Genomic DNA, 18,386 nt, shown 5'->3' with positions numbered 1-18,386 from the left:
TAACGTGCACATTCAGAACAAGCTGTTGTAGCGCAAGCTATCATGTCCAGGACAGAAATGTGGGGAGGGAAAGGAGGGACCGCCTGCACTGGCAGGTGCAAGGGAGCACCAGCAGTCTGATCAAGATCAGTAGCAGGCGGGGGTGGGCGGTGGTGGTGCTATGGAATTTTGAATGGAGAATTTAATATGCCAAAGAGAAAAGGTGCACGTTTTGTTTTGAGGAAATTTGGCGCAATTTTGAAAGGTCGATCAAAAAGAAAAGGGTACAGCTATGTCATGTCATGTCATGTCATAGGGTTTTACGTGCATATTCAGAACAAGTTGTTGTAGCGCACGCCTGTCGTGGGCACAAGAGCCGGCCGCCCATGACAGGAAAGGTGGGGGGGGGGGGGGGAGGGGAGAGGAGGGACCGCCTGCACTGGCAGGTGCAAGGGAGCACCAGCAGCCCGATCAAATCGGTAGCAGGCGGGTGGGGGTGGTGGCGGTGCTATGGAATTTGAATGGAGCAGTTAAATGCCAAAGAGAAAAGGGTGCGCAATTTTGATTGAGGGAATTTGGCGCAATTTTGAACGGTCGGTCGAAAGGCAAATGGCCGAGCTAATATAGGTTTTGATATTAGTGAATCGAGAGTAGCTCGTTAATTTTAGACCTTTACGATGCTGTGGTGTCTCCCTAGGTTGCCCATAGGGCCCTTATAAAGGGCCTGACCGCTTCTGGTCGAGGCATCACCAAGTACCAAGTTATTACCAGCAGCAAGTATTGGGGGTTTGGGTGGGGGAGGCCGATATTCTTTTGTTCAGCTTCCCCCGGGTGCATTGCAATTGTGTACTCGGAACGGTACAGCTATGTAATAATGGTCGCTATTTATACTGTATGTATATAGAAGAGGGCCTCGTAAGTTGTCAGACTTGTTCTCGATTCAACCAATCAACGGCAGAGTGCTCGGGCTCGACACAAATCCATTGCACCGTGTAAAATTACGGTTTTGAAATGACTTTGCCTATATATGTGTAAACTAATCTTTAAAATAATCAGGCACGGTCCGGCAACTACGCAGAATAATTCAAAAGGAGGGATCACATGTAAATTAATACTTCGTACTTTAAAAGGAATGTCCCGAGTGTGCAAGCACTGTATCACATTTCCAAACAATAAATTATTGTTCTTACACACCCGCTGGGGAGAACATCATTCGTTATTTTTGATAACACATACTTGTCAACACGTGTACGTTTGTTAACAATTTCAAGATATACGACTGGCTGCTCCTGGGTGATGACCAGGTCACCAGTGCCATACATCCAATGAAAAAAACCTAACACGATCGAAATCGATTACCATGTTTCTGACAATCATTTGTCTGTGACGCGTAAGTTCGAAAGAGCTGTAAATAACTATTAGTAAAAAAAAAAAAATTTGCTTAAAACCTGGGTTTTGTTAGGATGTGTAAGAAATATAATACTACTTTTGTGTCCGTTAGATATCATTTATCTTAAAACTCGTTGGTTAAAGCTCTCGCTCGTTAGACATATTTTAAAACAACTCGTAAGATAAATGGTATCTAATGGCCACTCATGTACGTTATATGTTCAGTTCAGTGTTGCTATTTTTAATGTGTGTTTGGTCGTTCTAAAGCCCGTAGTAGTAGTAGTAGTAGTAGTAGTAGTAGTAGTAGTAGTAGTAGTAGTAGTGGTAGTAGTAGTAGTAGTAGTAGCAGTAGTAACAGTAGCTATCAATCAATAAATTGTAGCGCTGGGTACGTTCTGAACAATGTAGTAGTAGTAGCAACAGTAGCTATCAATCAATCTATTGTACCGCTCGGTACATTGTGAACAAAGTTAATCATCTTTTAAAATTTCTATTCATTGGAAAATTAAACTCACTGTGGACGTTAGAACAATCTAAATTTTGTTTTTAACAAAAATGAATTTATAAGAAAGCTATAAAAACAAAATACAGTTACACCAAATGTTTTGTAGAAGAATAAATACAAAATTCCACACCTAATTCATAAATAATGTTTGTCGCGCGTTGGTTTGTGGCATGAAGCTGCAGAGCTAAACAAAATTACCCATCGACGTCTGGTCATTGACCGTGACAATCCTTGCATCAAGTTCAGATACAACAGCAGTTAACACCTCTTTAACAATGCTGTCGTCTGACATGGGAGTAGAGGTAGTAAAGCGCTCGGCTGTCGTTGGCACTTGCATATTCCTCCTCATACCCGAAACTCTTGACTCAGTTGCCATAAGAAAGTCCGCATAGCGGATTTCATTTCATTTTAACTTATTTTCGTGCTTACATCCAATTAAGGTTCAAGCACGCTGTTCTGGGCACACACCTCATCTATCTGGACTGTCTGTCCAGGACAGTGGGTTAGTTGTTAGTTGGTTAGTGGTTAGTGAGAGAGAAGAGGGTGTAGTGGCCTTACACCTAACCATTGAACCCTTAAGGGGCTCGCTCTGGGTTGGAGCCTGTACCAGGCTGCAAACCCTGTACCTACCAGCATGTAGTTCGATTGCTTAACCACTGCGCCACCGAGGCCAGTCTGCATAGCGGAAACAGTGTTGTCACTGAATAAACACCGAGGTCGCTGCCTTCTTTGTTGATTAGCAACCAGTTAACCTATCAAGACAATTTTTCAGTCATACTACAAAAAAAAAAAAAAAAAAGAAAAAAAAGAAAAAAAAGTTGCATTATTTAACAATCGTCGTCTGCTAGCCTTTTTTGTTAGCTCGATAAAACGATTTTAGTACCTTGTCCAATGGTTTAGATAATTTCATTCGTTTATCTCACACGTGAACTGTCACGCGTCGTTACTATAGTCACACTTTAAAGGGCCCGACCCTAGTTTCAACCCGTGAAAATTAACACTAAGTTTAGTTAATCTACAAACATGTAATACATTTGGATAAAGTCACAATTGAGTGAAACACGAGTCTGCTTTTGATATGGTGAAATACCCACTAAAAATGGATTAAATCTCGACTCCATAAACGTTACGCACAATGTTCGTTCTTACACAATACCTTAAATCTCCTATAATAAGCATAATTCAAAACGTACGTTTATGTTTTATGCCTCAAATTAATTCCAGAACATTTGCCTATATGGATTTATAACTAAATAACATGAATTAATCCACATTAATTATTTACACGAGACAAAAACATTGCAAAACGTCAAAAAGGCTATGTAGACGGGTAACATTTGCAAAACACGTTTTATACAAAAGCTCTGAAATTTCCGTTATGAACGTGAGAAAATGCTTGAAAATGTGCCCACATTATCACCTGAAAATTACGTAACTGAAGTAATTGCTAAGTAAATGACTGCACATAATTAAACAAATTATGGAAGCAAAAGATGTTCAGACAGACATGTAGACGCCTGCAAAATGTGTCAAGATTTGAGGAGGGTGAGTCTGCATTATTATAAGCAAAATAACTGTTTTAGCATTTCTTTCAAAATAAAGTCATATTTGACATATTGTTTGCGCAAAATAATTGTATTAATTAATAAACTGCTTTAAAGCCGCACGCCCTAGTTCCATCCAGCGAAAATAAATTATAATTTGGTTAATCTACAAACCTGTAACACACTTAGATCACGTTTTTATCAAATGGAGTGAAAAAGAAGGTTTTATATCGATAAATACCATGGGAATCCCCGTGTCCCAATTGCTTGAAATAATTTTGAAAGTTAGTATTCTGATGTCACCGGTAGATGTCGCTCGAAGCACAACAATGCCTACGTCACGACAAATTTGACAGAGTGCGCACGGATTTGGAGTGCGTTCCTTTCACCTCTCCTGGACATGTTCCAACTGTTCTGTCCTGGTTGTATCCCCTCTCCAGATATCGTAAGACTTAGCAAAAGTATTGGTTTTAAGGGTTTGTAACATTTTGTATTGAGATACTTACTTGTCTGAACTTTATTGTTACTGAAATGTTCACGAACTGTGAAGAAAAATCTCACAAATGAACATCAAGCAAACGACAACAAATCGGATGTTGATTGCGCGAACCGTGCACGAGAAAACAAACCGAACCAAAATGATAACGGTCACGTGGTATACCAACGTCTGTGACATTGAAATGGGAATATCCCCTCTAAAAATAGATTAGACCTTGTCTGCTCAACAGTTTTTTCTCAGAGGCCCGTGGCATTTTATGAAATACGAAAAATGCATTTTGTGGTATTACAAACACCAGGATTACCAGGATTACCAAAAAACACTTCAGGTGAATGGAAATGTATATTCTAAATAATAAAGGGTAAGTAAAGTGCAATTTTATTTGTGAAAAAATGGGTTTAATAGCGAAAAACAACGGCGTAATGGTTAACAACTAGGGCGTGTCCCTTTAACATTGCTATGTTTCGAAAATTTTGCATATGCTTGTGTCCAATGAAATGTCACAAAATCGAAAAGTATGCAGTTTTCCGTAGATATGCATATCTTAAGGTCAAATATTTAATATTTAATGTTTGACTTGTCATATCTATCTCTTTATTCTACATATTATTTTCAGCAGTTACCTATGCTGTTCGAGGATATGTTTGAAGCTTGTGGTGAAGTCTCTTTGGGCTAAACACATTATTAACTGTCGAACAGTATGGATCGTGCCGGACATTTTGTGTGTTGTAGTCCTTGTTAAAGTTGCTATATCCGGTTACCATGTTATAACATCAATTACGAAATCAGAATGCAGGCATAACTGCACTTTTACGTCTTGCGACTTGAGTAATAGGTTTTTGACGATATCCGTTAATAGCGATGACGGACGAGTGTAATAAAAGTGCCTTTGTGCTTTTATTTTGCATTAGTATTCGACAGTATAACATGGAAACCGGATATAGAACCTTTAACTGTTGGATTTCAATAAAATAATTTTAATTAAAAACTGGTATTTCTTTTTTGTCAACTCATGTATTATAGTACTGGCCTATCCAATTGTGGCCTGTATTATACTACTGGCCTATCCAGTTGTGGCTTATGTTTTCAAATATCCACTCTTAAAAGGGGAATTATTTTTGTTATATCATTTATATAATTATATATTAATAGCATCACCAAGCATTTAAATCGTGACCATTGTAGAATGTTCTTGTATAAACATAGAAAACTACATGAATGGTCGTTTAGCTTCCGAGTGGCTTCAAACCGTACCTAAGGAGCAAACATTGGCGTTACGTGGGGAGGGGAAGGGATATTACGCTCTCCCCAAGCACACATCTTTTCCCCCCAGCTACATTGTTTATGTTTGTCTGTCACCCTATTAACATGGGGCCGGGTCGTCGGTGGGCTATTTTTCATTCCAGCCAATGTTCCACAACTGCTGTAACAAAGGCCGTGGTATGTAATATACTGTTTGTTGGATGGTGCAATAGCCTATGAATTGGCGGCAGCGGGTTTCCTGTCTAAATATCTGTGTGATCCACAACCATATGTTCGACTCCATATAACCGTAAATAAAATGTTTCCTTCCTTCCTTCCTTCCTTCCTTCACTATTGACAGTCTCAAAAACAATGTGGTTGACCATCAATTACATTGTGGTCCCCCACCAATATAAAATCCTGGCTACGTCAGTGGGAGCGAACGCGAGATGAATACAATTGTAAACGAAATGCAATATAAATGGTATCTAACTGACACGAGAGCTGGGTACGCTTAGTGATTACTGTAAATAATTCACATTTGTTTAGTGCATTTCACACTGTTCTTTTGCCATTCTTCGTGATTATAGTTAGGTCTATAAACCTTCGGACTACTGAACCTACGGACTATTGAACCTTCGGACCATTGAACCTTACTATAGAGCTGTAACCATAAACATCCAGGTCAGTCATAATTTAACAAATCAATTCTTTTATTTACGGTGGTTTAAGTTTATGTTAGTGACATAAATTGGTTCTTTAAAATATTGTACATAGCATATACATATAAATGGTGATGATGGCTGATAAAGGGTTACAAATTGATAACCTATATTTGGGAAAATAATCTCAACACTTTATGCTCATTAAATCTTCTCTCTCTTTTTTTTGCAATTTATTTATTTTATTTTTGGCATCAATCAGTCTTGTTTATTATAACAATATGTATGCAAGTTTGAGATTCTGTGTTCGTTGTGAAAGAAACAATTAGTGGCGAGAATTTCAAAAGTTATGTCCCTACGGTGGTTTAAATTTATGTTAGAGACATAATTTATATATAAATCGGTTCTTTAAAATATTGCACATAATAACATATACATATAAATGGTGTTTTATGGTTGATAAAGGGTTACAAATTGATAACCTATATTTGGGAAAATAATTTCACCATTTTTGATTTGGAACAAAGGTGCTAGAGTCACGTAAACTAATCTATTCATCATCCTAGTTTACGAACACTACCGATTTCTGACGATTAATTCAGTCGCTATTGTTCGTAAAGCCGGAATCTACATCAATCTAATTAAAATTAGCCCCACTATTACATGTGGATCTAACAGCAACACGTTGGAGCTCATTTCCAGTTGACCGTTCATTCGACCAATCAAAACCTTACTTGCAAAATCACGCTATTTGATAGATAGATAGATATCTAGTTTAACGTGCCCATATACCACTGGGGTTTCGAACACGCTCATCCCGAGTCCTGCCTCCCATAAGATCGGTGGCCTGACTCGGGATGTGTGGTGTGTGGGGGGGGGGGGGGGGGGGGGGGGAGCTGGTAGAGTTGAAAATGGGCAGAATTTTGAAAATAGTAATTAGTAAAAAAAGTTAATAGAATTTTAATTTTTTTAAAAATAAAACGTTACAAGCCAAAAATAAAAAGAATTGACTGCTCGGCCGAATATTTATATAATTTGGAGAATTTTAGAAGGACAGTCCAAAAATAAATAAGAGATAAAAAAGAGAGGATCGTACTATTTAATAATATTATAAAAGAAGGTAATTTCGACATAAAATTTTGAACGAAGGTCTAATAGTTTAAAGTCCTATCTATATGTCCACGTGAGTGGCCTCGTTAAGGCTGTTTGGGTGCACAGCTTATATGGACGAGATGGGTTGCATCCCGTCAAGAAAACCCTTAGATTGACAGTCATTAGACGATGAAGGTGTAGTGATGTGCTGAAATACAGATCTTGAGAAGCCGGATCCGTCTGAATGAGAGAGAGTATCAGACGGGTATAGTCCAATCGTCATGGGTTGGTATAGTGGTGCGGACGGGCCCGACTCCGGAGGATACGAGATGGTATCAATATAAAGCAAAGTAAAGTCTAGAAAAGAGTAGTAGGGGCCGACCCCGCTTCCTATTTCTTCTTAGAGTGGGGCGGTCAATCTTCCAGTGCTGCTAAGATAGGCTCCGACATGTAGAGACTAAACGCGAACAACCGTGGCGTTCTGCAGAATGGCCGTCATACGAGTCCACGAAATAAGTAGAAGAGTTGCTACATGATGTACTTTACATCCTACACAAGCACTGGAATAACCCATGCCATTCTTTCTGCAACTACAGCGTAGACTGTCGCAGCTCCCTTTACACTGATACCATATTATTTTGGGTGCTGCCATTAAATCCATTTTTCGTGGCTAAAAACCTTGATCTGTTAGTTGCCAGCCCCAGTCAGTTGGCTTCAAGACATGCTGTGATCCAACCCAAACCTGACCCTGGTAATAAACTCTGCGCGAGTGATATTTGGCCACATCTGTTGTTGGAGCAAGTGTTTGTACCTTAACACTACAAGCACTAATGGCTACTTTCTCTGAAACTTTTCTCAGTCGCAGTTGATCCAATGTTTCTTTTTTGCTTTCCCCCAAATAGACACACAAGTGCTTTTTCTCCTGCATTATCAACATCAGCTGTTGTCAATGAGCCTTGGCTAAGTATCTCAATCTGAGACTTGAAAAGGCCCTAGGGTGTATTCATCAAATACTACGATAGCATTTGGATAATGTTTCTCCACATATCTAACATGCATGTCACAGATGTCCTCGTAAGTATCATATTTCGTCCATGGTAGCCTATGTATTAGGGATCCACCATCTAAAATGTGATACATTGGTTCATTCATGGATTGCACTGGCTGGTCTACATTAACTAATACTGACAAGGTATCTGAAAGCTGTGCCTTGTTTGCTTCTCTCAAAAGGCAGTGCTCATCGAAAACAGAAGTAGGTGAACTTGAAAGCTCACCTGCAGAAACAGCTATATTTTCCTGAAAGAATAGTCCAAGGCATTCTGTCCAGTCATCTTGTTTAAAATTGCCGATCAAACTTCATAAGGTTTCTGTGAATTAGTGAAACTGTCGGCAACCACACCAGTTGCAATGTTAACGAGTGTTTCCACTTCTTGAAATGGATCATGATCTTGCAGAAATTCCAAGACCGTCTGTGTGTCTTTGCAATCACAGACTTTCCTAGAGTCTGTTATCTCTTTATGCTGGTCACTGGTGGAGTATTGCGCCCCTGTCAGATCTTGCATGCATTCATTAATTCCTTCTCATGTGGGCATAGAAAGCAACCATCGAGTCCTCTGTGATTCCTCCATACCCCGACCATGGGTTAAACCTCCGGTTGCTTTTAGTGTCCGCATAACCTATGACAAGGTTAGATGAAAGACCTGACCAAAACTTATCACTTCTGGGAATTACAAAATGTCCTGAGAGAAAATGTTCATAAACATGTGATTTTTTTTTTCTCAAGATCAAGCATGTCCTGAATATAAATGTGAGCTGACCTGGTGTAATGAGAGTGTCCTGAAGAAGCAAGGTAGGGCAACATAATTTGAAGAGAATTCAAGTGGAGCAGTAAATTACCTGTCCTTTCTGCCTTCAGGAATGTGAGGAGTATATCAATCATGGTCGTATATTGAAGCCATAGTTGTTCTGTTTTGGTGTTTGCTATCTTTGATTTCTGCCCATCTGACGTTTGGTGTATCTTTCTAAAGATACTGTTGCTACATGCAGTATTCATTGTCACTTCTCTGGCTAAAAGAGCATCAAAAACGCTAAGTGCCTCTTTTAAATCTGGATGCAGCTCGCCTGTCTCTTTTTGTTGAATTGCATCAGTTTTGCATTCTTCGGCATCTGGCAGTTGCATATTATATGCTTGCATTACAAACATTGCGTTCAAAGCTGCATTAAACAGCGTGCCAGCGTGTGTGGTCGCACAGTCCTGGCGTAGGTTTTTCCTGTTACTATGTGATTCATAGCATTATCAGCATATCAGCATAAACTAAGTCAAGGACTTCCTTCAGACCAGACGAATTCATCAAATGGCCAATACATGCCTGAAGTGTCCTGAAATCGAAAATGTATTATCAATAACTATTGCTGCACACTTAGAAAAATGCAAAACGTCTTGGTATGAGGGCCACAACCCATGGTTCGAATAAACTGTCTAACAAAAACCTTGAACCATAAAGATGGTGTAATTGTACACCCAGTCCAAGTGGAATTGGTGCGATAACAACCCTTGGCCGTGTAGCTTGCAATACGCACTGACCAATAGGTTGAAACCTTTAAATCAATTGTCTTACCACTAAACAGACCAGAGAGTAGAAGACGGAGTGAATTGGGCAAATAAGCAAGATTTGCTTCCAATAATCCGAGTTTTACAAGGTCGGATTAAAACGCTTTTGATCTGTCTAGCCTTGTTATATCTGCTTTGACTAGTTCTGTGGCAGTTTTGATGATTCTCTTCTTTTCAGCTTCCTCGTCATTCATTTTAGGATGGCTGTCACAAAACTGTTGTAGAATTTTTACTGCTGTGGTGCGGAAGGTTACAACATTTGCCTTACCATTTATAGTAGTAATCACCACACCATCTCCTAAATGTTCAGCTAACTTTTGACGCATATATTTTGGACTATATGGATCCGAACATATCTCAGACATTCGTTAACTAAGGCCAGACATTGTTGTTTGTTCATCGTCATTGTCACTTTTTTCGTGAATAACCTGGAGGAATGCTTCTTCACGTGAAATACTGGAGCGCCGTCCTACTTTAGCTTCCTTCACTGTCATATTGGAAACGCAGTGGAATTAGTTTCCCCGTCCGAAAGTTGACACTGCAAACCTGGTGGTAGATAGCATCGACTGCTGGTAGGTCAACAACAAATGCAATACGTCCATGAATTGTTTCAGCCCACTTGTCCAATCTAATTAAAATTAGCTCCACTATTACATATGGATCTAACAGCAGCCAGTTGGAGCTCATGTCCACCAATCAAAACCTTACTTGCAGAATCATGCCAGTGATTTGAAAATAATTTGAAAACATTCCAAATTATCCTGAGGGTATACGACATGTTTCATGTGAATTACGAATGCCTTATTTAGACCAGTAGAACTAATTTTAATCAGATTGCTAACAACACTGCGTAGTCTCCAATGTCCAAGTAACATTTTTGTCTGTAAATAATAATTTAAATAATGACCAATCACACTTCGCCTTTTATAACGTTATTTGGGAGCATACACATTTTAACAATATCGGGCGAGTCTATGTTAGTGGCCGCAGTACAGCGAACCATACTAATACGTACGGGATGAGTTATCAGTCTTCAATTTTACATTACAAATTATTTATTTATTAAAAAAACTAAAAACTAAATCAGTCTTCTGTTTTACATTACAAATTATTTATTTTATAAAATAAAACATGTTTTAAGGCATTCGTAATTCACACGAAACATGTCGTATACCCTCAGGATAATTCGGAATGTTTTCAAATTATTTTTAAATCACTGGCATGATTCTGCAAGTAAGGTTTTGATTGGTCGACATAAACTCCAACTGGCTGCTGTTAGATCCACATGCAATAGTGGAGCTAATTTTAATTAGATTGCCCACTTGTCATTACCAGTTCCTTCAGTGCATGCTTTGACAATAGATCTTTGGAAATACCAAGTTCTTACCATGAAGACTTCTTCATCTGTATTGTAATGAGTTATTCGCACCCCACAAAGAAAACAGTGGTCCGAAAATGCGAATTCAGGCTCGTGAGAGCGAACAGTTCTGGTCGCTGGTAGATCATCTTGAAGTTTTCTTTTCAATACAGACTTAATAGTTTTCTTATTGCAGTAATTCAAACGACAACTAGCATAACATGTTTGTCCTGATTCGAACATGTATAGACGAGTTACCTCGAGCTTCACTAGCCTTGTTTACACCAGCAGCTCCTTTATCACCGATTTTCACCGTCTCTGTACCATTTTAAAGTTCTTCCCTGCACATGACACACCTCAGTTGAACATCATCCATGAAGGAAGAGAAAGTTTGACGTGATAATTGGATTTAAAGAAATTTATTTGCGTTATTTTCAAATGCAAGTACATTGTAGTTTGACATCACAAATACGTCATAAAGACGTTATAAACGACACCTGACGTTTACAAAGCGCCAGAAATAGATAAGTACACTATTAAGGCAAAATTAGCTTGTTCATTGATGATTTTTATCAAATTTACTAAAAACAAATCGCACTATTTATTCTAAAATTGATGACCCGATGACGGAAAATGACAACGCATGCGTCATTACGTCATATATACGCCACGGTGTCTTTTAAAAAGTTAACTTAGTTCATAGGAATAATATTGCCATCTACTGATACGCATATATGTGGTTTAAAACCAACCGTTAAGAAGATATAAGACCTCAAAGTTGATTTTGGCGGCCATATTAGATTTATACAAATTAGCCCACTTCCGGATGTCCGATTTTGATCCTATTTTGTATATAATATTCAGTGAGGTGATATCTATAATGTAAAAAAAAAAAATTTGTTCGAGGTCAAACCATAAATTTACTGGACTAAATCACGAAAAGAAACAAGTCGACATAGTCAGCCGGAGAAATGACGCGGAGGCAAGGAATCTCGCTAAAAAAGAATCCAACCTGGTGGTGCAGGCTGTCGAAACGAGAAGCGTTCCAGCATTCAATCAGTTCCAATGGCCGCATACATCCCAGTAGAAAACTTCATTTCGCTGAAACGAAATGAAGGATCCCCAAGTCGAGTGCACGAAAGCACGTGCAGTGTGCACAAGCGAAACAAACACGTCTTACCGCATCGAGCTCCAGACTGGTAATGCGGGTCGGGTCAGGTCGGGTTTTAACGTGCATATGTGCCATGAGAGCTTCACGCACGCCTATCACGGGCTTAATCTCTGACTTACGTCAGTGACCAAGTCCGGGACAGGAGGGGGGGGGGGGGGGGGGGGGGGGGGGGGGGGGTAAGTTTGAAGTGGGCGGAATTTGGAATATTTTTTTTAGTAAGGTCTAAAAAGCCTAAGTCTACGGAGAATAACCTGCATCCTAATCATGTCCGGACTAAGAAATTAAATCCAAAAATATATTTGACTGCTCGGCCTAAAAGGTTTTGAGGTGATTTGAGCAATTGAACGAGCGCCAAAGTAAAGTGCGTTGAACTATTTATAAAAAAATAAACATAAGAATTTTGATCCACGGCCAAATTTTTTTAAAGTCCAACTAAGCCCAAAAAAGGAGGTTACCTGTCCTAGGTAAGGTTGACTAAGGTGAGCTGATGAGTGGAATCGCGGCGAAACGGGGGATGAAGCGCTTCCATTTCTGGTGTTGTAAATGGCTGATGACACTTCCATAGTCGTCGCCGAAGAGAGCCTTGATGATCTGATGAATTGGCTATCCATTTCGCTCATCAGGATCGCTTGACGGTAGACATCTCTTCGGCGTTGGGTGACGACTAGCCCCGCCTTGCCGGTTGGGGACTTGATGGAATGCAGCTCAAAGTCGCTTCCACCAGAGAGGTGATGTAGTTCCTCGTCCACTACTCCACCCAGCAGCGTTGCCTTGTCCTTGGTGTCGCCTCTGACTGAACTTGTGGAAGCTGGATCTGATCTTCCCGATCTGTACTTGCCAGACAGCTTCTAAGTCCACAGGGGCCGGAAGTGGTGGTGTCTTGGGTGTTGGAGGAGGCCGGGCCTTGTCAGGTTGGTCGTTCGGCGACGGCCTTCCTCTTTCCAGCGGCGACTGATCGGGCCTGTGGCGTGGCGTCTGGCGGTATCGGGGATACCGGCCAGTTCTGCCTGGGCCACGTGACAGTCGGCGATGGGGGGTTGTTGGGTGTCTCACACACCGCAGTGTTGAGTGGGTCCCTGTCGCTGGTCGGCGGTTCCCGTGAGGCTGATCGCGTCGACTAAGGCTGGGCTGGGGGCGGCGTCGCAGAAGGGACCGCCGCTGGCGGTTGAGCCGCCAGCTTTGGTCCCCCCCCACCCCACCCCGTGCCGTTCCTGACGCACTTTTCCTGGTAATGCAGTGATTTGAAAAGAATTTGAAAACATTAGGGATTATGCCGAGGGTATTACGAAATGATTCGGGTGAATTACGAAGTATGCCGGAAACTAATTTCAACATAATTAAAAAAAAAAAAATTCGTTTTAAGACGGAAAAAAACCGTGATGGTATAGCCATAAAATCGGTTTATACTAGTATACAATCCAGAGTTTATTACTGCACTTTTACCCCTGTTTTTCAATGTTCGCCTATTGCATAAATAGTCTCTCCCGATATTTTTAGAATTTGTATGCTCCCGAATAACGTTATAAAAGGCGAAGTGTAATTGGTCGATATTTAAATTGTTATTTATAGATGAAATGTATCCTGGACATGGGAGTACACGTAATGCTGTTACATCTACTGGTAGACCAGTGGAGCTAATTTTAATCAGATTGGAATCTACATGTAGCTGTTCGGGATCGTGTTTTTGTCAAAATGATAAAACGCGTTTAGAGTTGCGGGCCTTAGCTTGGTGGTCGCTAAATGATTGCCAAAAACCTATCTATTCTCGGTGTGTGGATTCTAAAAAATGTAATTATTAATATTATATTTTCTTCCTTTTATATATGCTATGTAGACATTTGCTTATTTGTGTGTTTTGTTCACTGCTTTTTGGTGAGGGGGACGGTTTTGGTGGGTTCGTCCTATACTCCATGACATTGATCATGTTTGTTGTCGATTAATTAATTAATTAATTAATTAATTAATTAATTTTCAATCAATAATTTCACAAAACTAAAAGAAAAAGTGTTTTAGAAACAACACACTTTAAAAAAAATTATGTACAGGGCCAGCGGAATGTATTTGAAAGTGGGGATGGTGGTGGGCGTACTAGTAATGTGCTGTCAGTTCAAAGGTTGGGGTGTGTGTGTGTGTGTGTGTGTGTGAGAGAGAGAGAGAGAGAGAGAGAGAGAGAGAGAGAGAGAGAGAGAGAGAGAGAGAGAGAGAGAGAGAGAGAGAGAGAGTGTGAGTGTGTGTGTGTGTGTGTGTGTGTGTGTGTGTGTGTGTGTGTGTGTGTGAGTGAGTGAGTGAGTGAGTGAGTGAGTAAGTACATGTATTTGAGGGCCCGAACCTGTTAGTGGGGGTTTGGAGATATGCTCACCCGGAATAAGTTAAATTTCAGATGTTAACGCTGGTCCTATGGCATCTCCAGACTTTTGAGCACAGTAACAGAAAAAAAAGAGGAGACCATGGCCCTATCGGCCCTCACCTCTCCCGAAGCCTCTAATACAAAATTTGAAGAAGGAAAAAAATTGTTGCAATATAGACATAGAATAGTGAAGATGTGGTGTGCCCATTAAGGCGTATATAAAAAAAAAAAACGTTTCTTGAAACCGACCCTACCTAAAAACAAAACAAAAAACCCCCAGAGCTTTTTGATTCTTATTACAGAGCGGCCGAGAAATACGTGTACTAGCCGTTATAAAGATTTTGACGGGGTGTGGCCTATATGGGTATGTATTAGGGATAACCATGATAGTATAGAACAAACAGGCATTTACAACGCTACTTGATTCTTATTAAAGAGTGGCCGAGAAATATGTGTATTTTGTATAGAAATTGCGATATTAGAAACTTCACTCTGTGTATGCTAGCCGTTATAAAGACTTTGACGGGGTGTGGCTTATATGGGTATGTAGTAGGGATTAGTATAGAACATACAGGCTTTTAAAACGCTACTTAATTCTTATTACAGAGTGCTTAATAAAACGGTTATGTTGTATAAATTATACGGATATTAGTAACAATACGACTGAAAATGAGTCCTGGTTTTTATTTTGTTTTTGTGGGGTTTTTTTTTTATATAAAGATACTCTTTAAAACTCTAAAATTCTTATATTATAGTGAATACTAATAATTAGTATAACAGTGTGTTTAAAAGTGTGGGAAATAGTTAACAATCGAAAGGCGTATGAGTCCGATGTTTAGAACGTCGCCATGCGTGTCTGCTGAAATTGTCTGCTAACGTAATTGGCCTGCTGGGAATTGGTTGCTAGAATTCGTTTGGTTTTAAAAATAGTTATTCACGTGATAGGTGGGAGGGAAAACACCCATCACGTGCTTTTCACGTTGATGCTGGTTTGAAAGTGAAATCAAACATGACAACAAATCGATTTGCTCTGTTATGTTTTCTTTTTGGCATTGTTACTTCACACACTTATAAAACAGGTAAACATTAAATCAAAAAAAAATTCCCGCCTCTTCTCGCTCTCTCTTCCTCTTTATATCTCTCTCTTCCTCTTTATCTCTCTCACCCTCCCCCCACTATATTCTCTCTCTTCCCCACCCCCTACCTATCTAAATCTGTGTTTCTCTATATCCCTCCCTCACTCTCTTCCTCTTTGTCTCTGTATCTGTACCAAAAAAACAAACAACACCCCCCAAAACATTCCATGAAATTAAGGCATATATTTGTATGTACCTCTCTCTCTCTTCCTCTCCTTTCTCTCTCTCCCTCTCCTCTCTCTCTCTCTCTCTCTCTCTCTCTCTCTCTCTCTCTCTCTCTCTCTCTCTCTCTCTCTCTCCTTACTCCTACTCTCAACTTTTTCGGGAGTGGGACGTAGCTCAGTAGTACTGCGCTCGCCTGATGCGCGATCGATCTAGGATTGATTCCCTTTGGTGAGCCTGTTGGGCTATTTCTCGTTCCAGCCAGTGCTCCACGACTGGTGTAACAAAGGCCGTGGTATTTACTATCCTGTCCGTGGGATTGTGCTGCTAATCGAAAAGAGTAGCCCATGAAGTGGCGATAGCGGGTTTTCTCTCAATATATGTGTGGTTCTTAACCATATGTCCGACGCCATATTACCGTTAATAAAATATGTTGAGTGCGTCGTTAAAACATTTCCTTCCTTCCTCAACTTTTTTCTCCCTCCCTCCCCCTCCCCCCCCCCCCCCCCTCCCTCCCTCCCGTCCTCTCCCCCTCCGCCCTCTCTCTCTCTCTCTCTCTCTCTCTCTCTCTCTCTCTCTCTCTCTCTCTCTCTCTCTCTCTCTCTCTCTCTCTCTCTCTCTCTCTGCCTATCCCTATCTCTGCCTCTCAAATTTTGATAAAGTTGTTACTAGAATATAATTTTACGGACAAATCGAAACATATATTTACTAAGAAAATGAAGACCACTTCATAGATAAGTGGAGTATTTTACAATTATCATATCGGTTATTATATTAAATTAATTTTATATGTGCATTTTTATTATTTGGCTATTGCAAACCTAGAACACAAATATAAACTCAATCTTTAATCTTTGTTTTAAAAGTGTGACACATAGCTTGCTGGACTAGTCAACAATTAGTCAGACTTGCCTACAATGAATTGTTTTCCATTTGTGTTATATGTTAGAATTTTAATCTTTGTTTGTTTTGTTTTAATAACGTGGGATACATAGACAAAACATAGAAATAAATGCGTCATATTATTAATGCGAATAACACGAGCTCGCATTTTTCGCATTAATATTATGATCGCATTAATTTCAGGATCTACAGTATTTGCATTTTACTACCGCAGTAAAATTTTACTCAGTTAAGGGCTACTGTTAATAACCAGTATATTACCAGTATATTAGTTCATATTCATTCAAAAATTGCATTTAAAAGTGCATGGTTGTTTTTCCTTGGTCGTACCATTTTGATATAACATAAGTGAAGGACATGTCAGGTAGATGATTTAATACTACTCTTTCCTACTTCAATTTTCTTAAAATTCAAATTCCATGCCAATATATTGATTAAATGAAACATGTTTTATTGCTTAAAAAACACAAAAAAAACACACAAAAACCCCCCCCAAAAACCCACCCTACCACATTAGTGCTCACACTGAGGTGGAAGATCCGTCTTCAGAATAAATTAAAGTATATATGTATGATCGATGCGAGCAGGACCCCTCATCTGTTTAATTTTAATTTCTCACAACCATCGCTTCTAAACCCATCTTCATGGTAATGGGGGGAAAAACGCGGTGTCCTTGGGGATGACTCCGAGTTAAAACACTCGTCCACAGCTGTCCGCCTGGTCTGCCTTGATAGACAACCATATGTCTGGAGGACAGACCTTACAGAGTATAGTTGGCCGCAGTCTTCACAGACTGTTCTGAGCAGTGAGGGTTTTTTGGGGTTTTTTTTTTAATGGAACATACGATTAGACGTCCAACACCCGGGAAGCAGTTGAAGATATAAAACAGTTGTTGGATGAATAATTATAAAAGGTCTCTTCGAAAAGTATTTGCTTAATTTAGCTTCCAGGGTGTACAAACGTTCATCGTGACACTTTCCGCAGACGGACTGACATGACTGACAGATCTTTTTTGATGACTAAAATGACACATTAAAAGATAATTTGGTAAAATATCAGCCCGCACCCCCTAACAATATTTGTTACAATTAGTGTAAATTTAGGGTTAGGGTTAGTTATATACAATACCTGTTTAAACATTTTGTTCTATAAAAGCAACATAATTTTTATATTTCGTAATCCAGTATCACTACGTTTTGCCTTCACAAGGGTGCTTTTGTTGGTGCTTTTGGTAGAAATATAGCACAGAAGACACAATGAGGCATTATGGGACTAAAGGTTCGTTTTATTCCGTACACGCTCGGTTCATTCCGTCAAAATACACCCTATGAGATTTATAAGTATTAAAATGCAGTCTGAAAAATACAGGCTGTTGGGTGTCAAACTATGGTAAATGCAAAACAATAAGTGATTATTAAAATGAACAATAGAGTAGATGTTTAACGACATCCCAGCATGAAAAATACATCAGCTATTCAGTGTCAAACTATGGTAAATGTTTAACGACACCCCAGCACGAAAAATACATCGGCTATTAGGTGTCAAACTATGGTAAATGTTTAACGACACCCCAGCACGGAAAATACATCGGCTATTAGGTGTCAAACTGTGGTAAATGTTTAACGACACCCCAGCACGAAAAATACATCGGCTATTAGGTGTCAAACTTTGGTAAATGCAAAACAACACCCCAGCACGAAAAATACATCGGCTATTAGGTGTCAAACTGTGGTAAATGTTTAACGACACCCCAGCACGAAAAATACATCGGCTATTAGGTGTCAAAC

This window comes from Gigantopelta aegis, chromosome 8 (assembly GCF_016097555.1).
Source record: "Gigantopelta aegis isolate Gae_Host chromosome 8, Gae_host_genome, whole genome shotgun sequence".
NCBI lineage: Eukaryota > Metazoa > Mollusca > Gastropoda > Neomphalida > Peltospiridae > Gigantopelta > Gigantopelta aegis.
Note: the sequence above shows the minus strand (reverse complement) of the source record.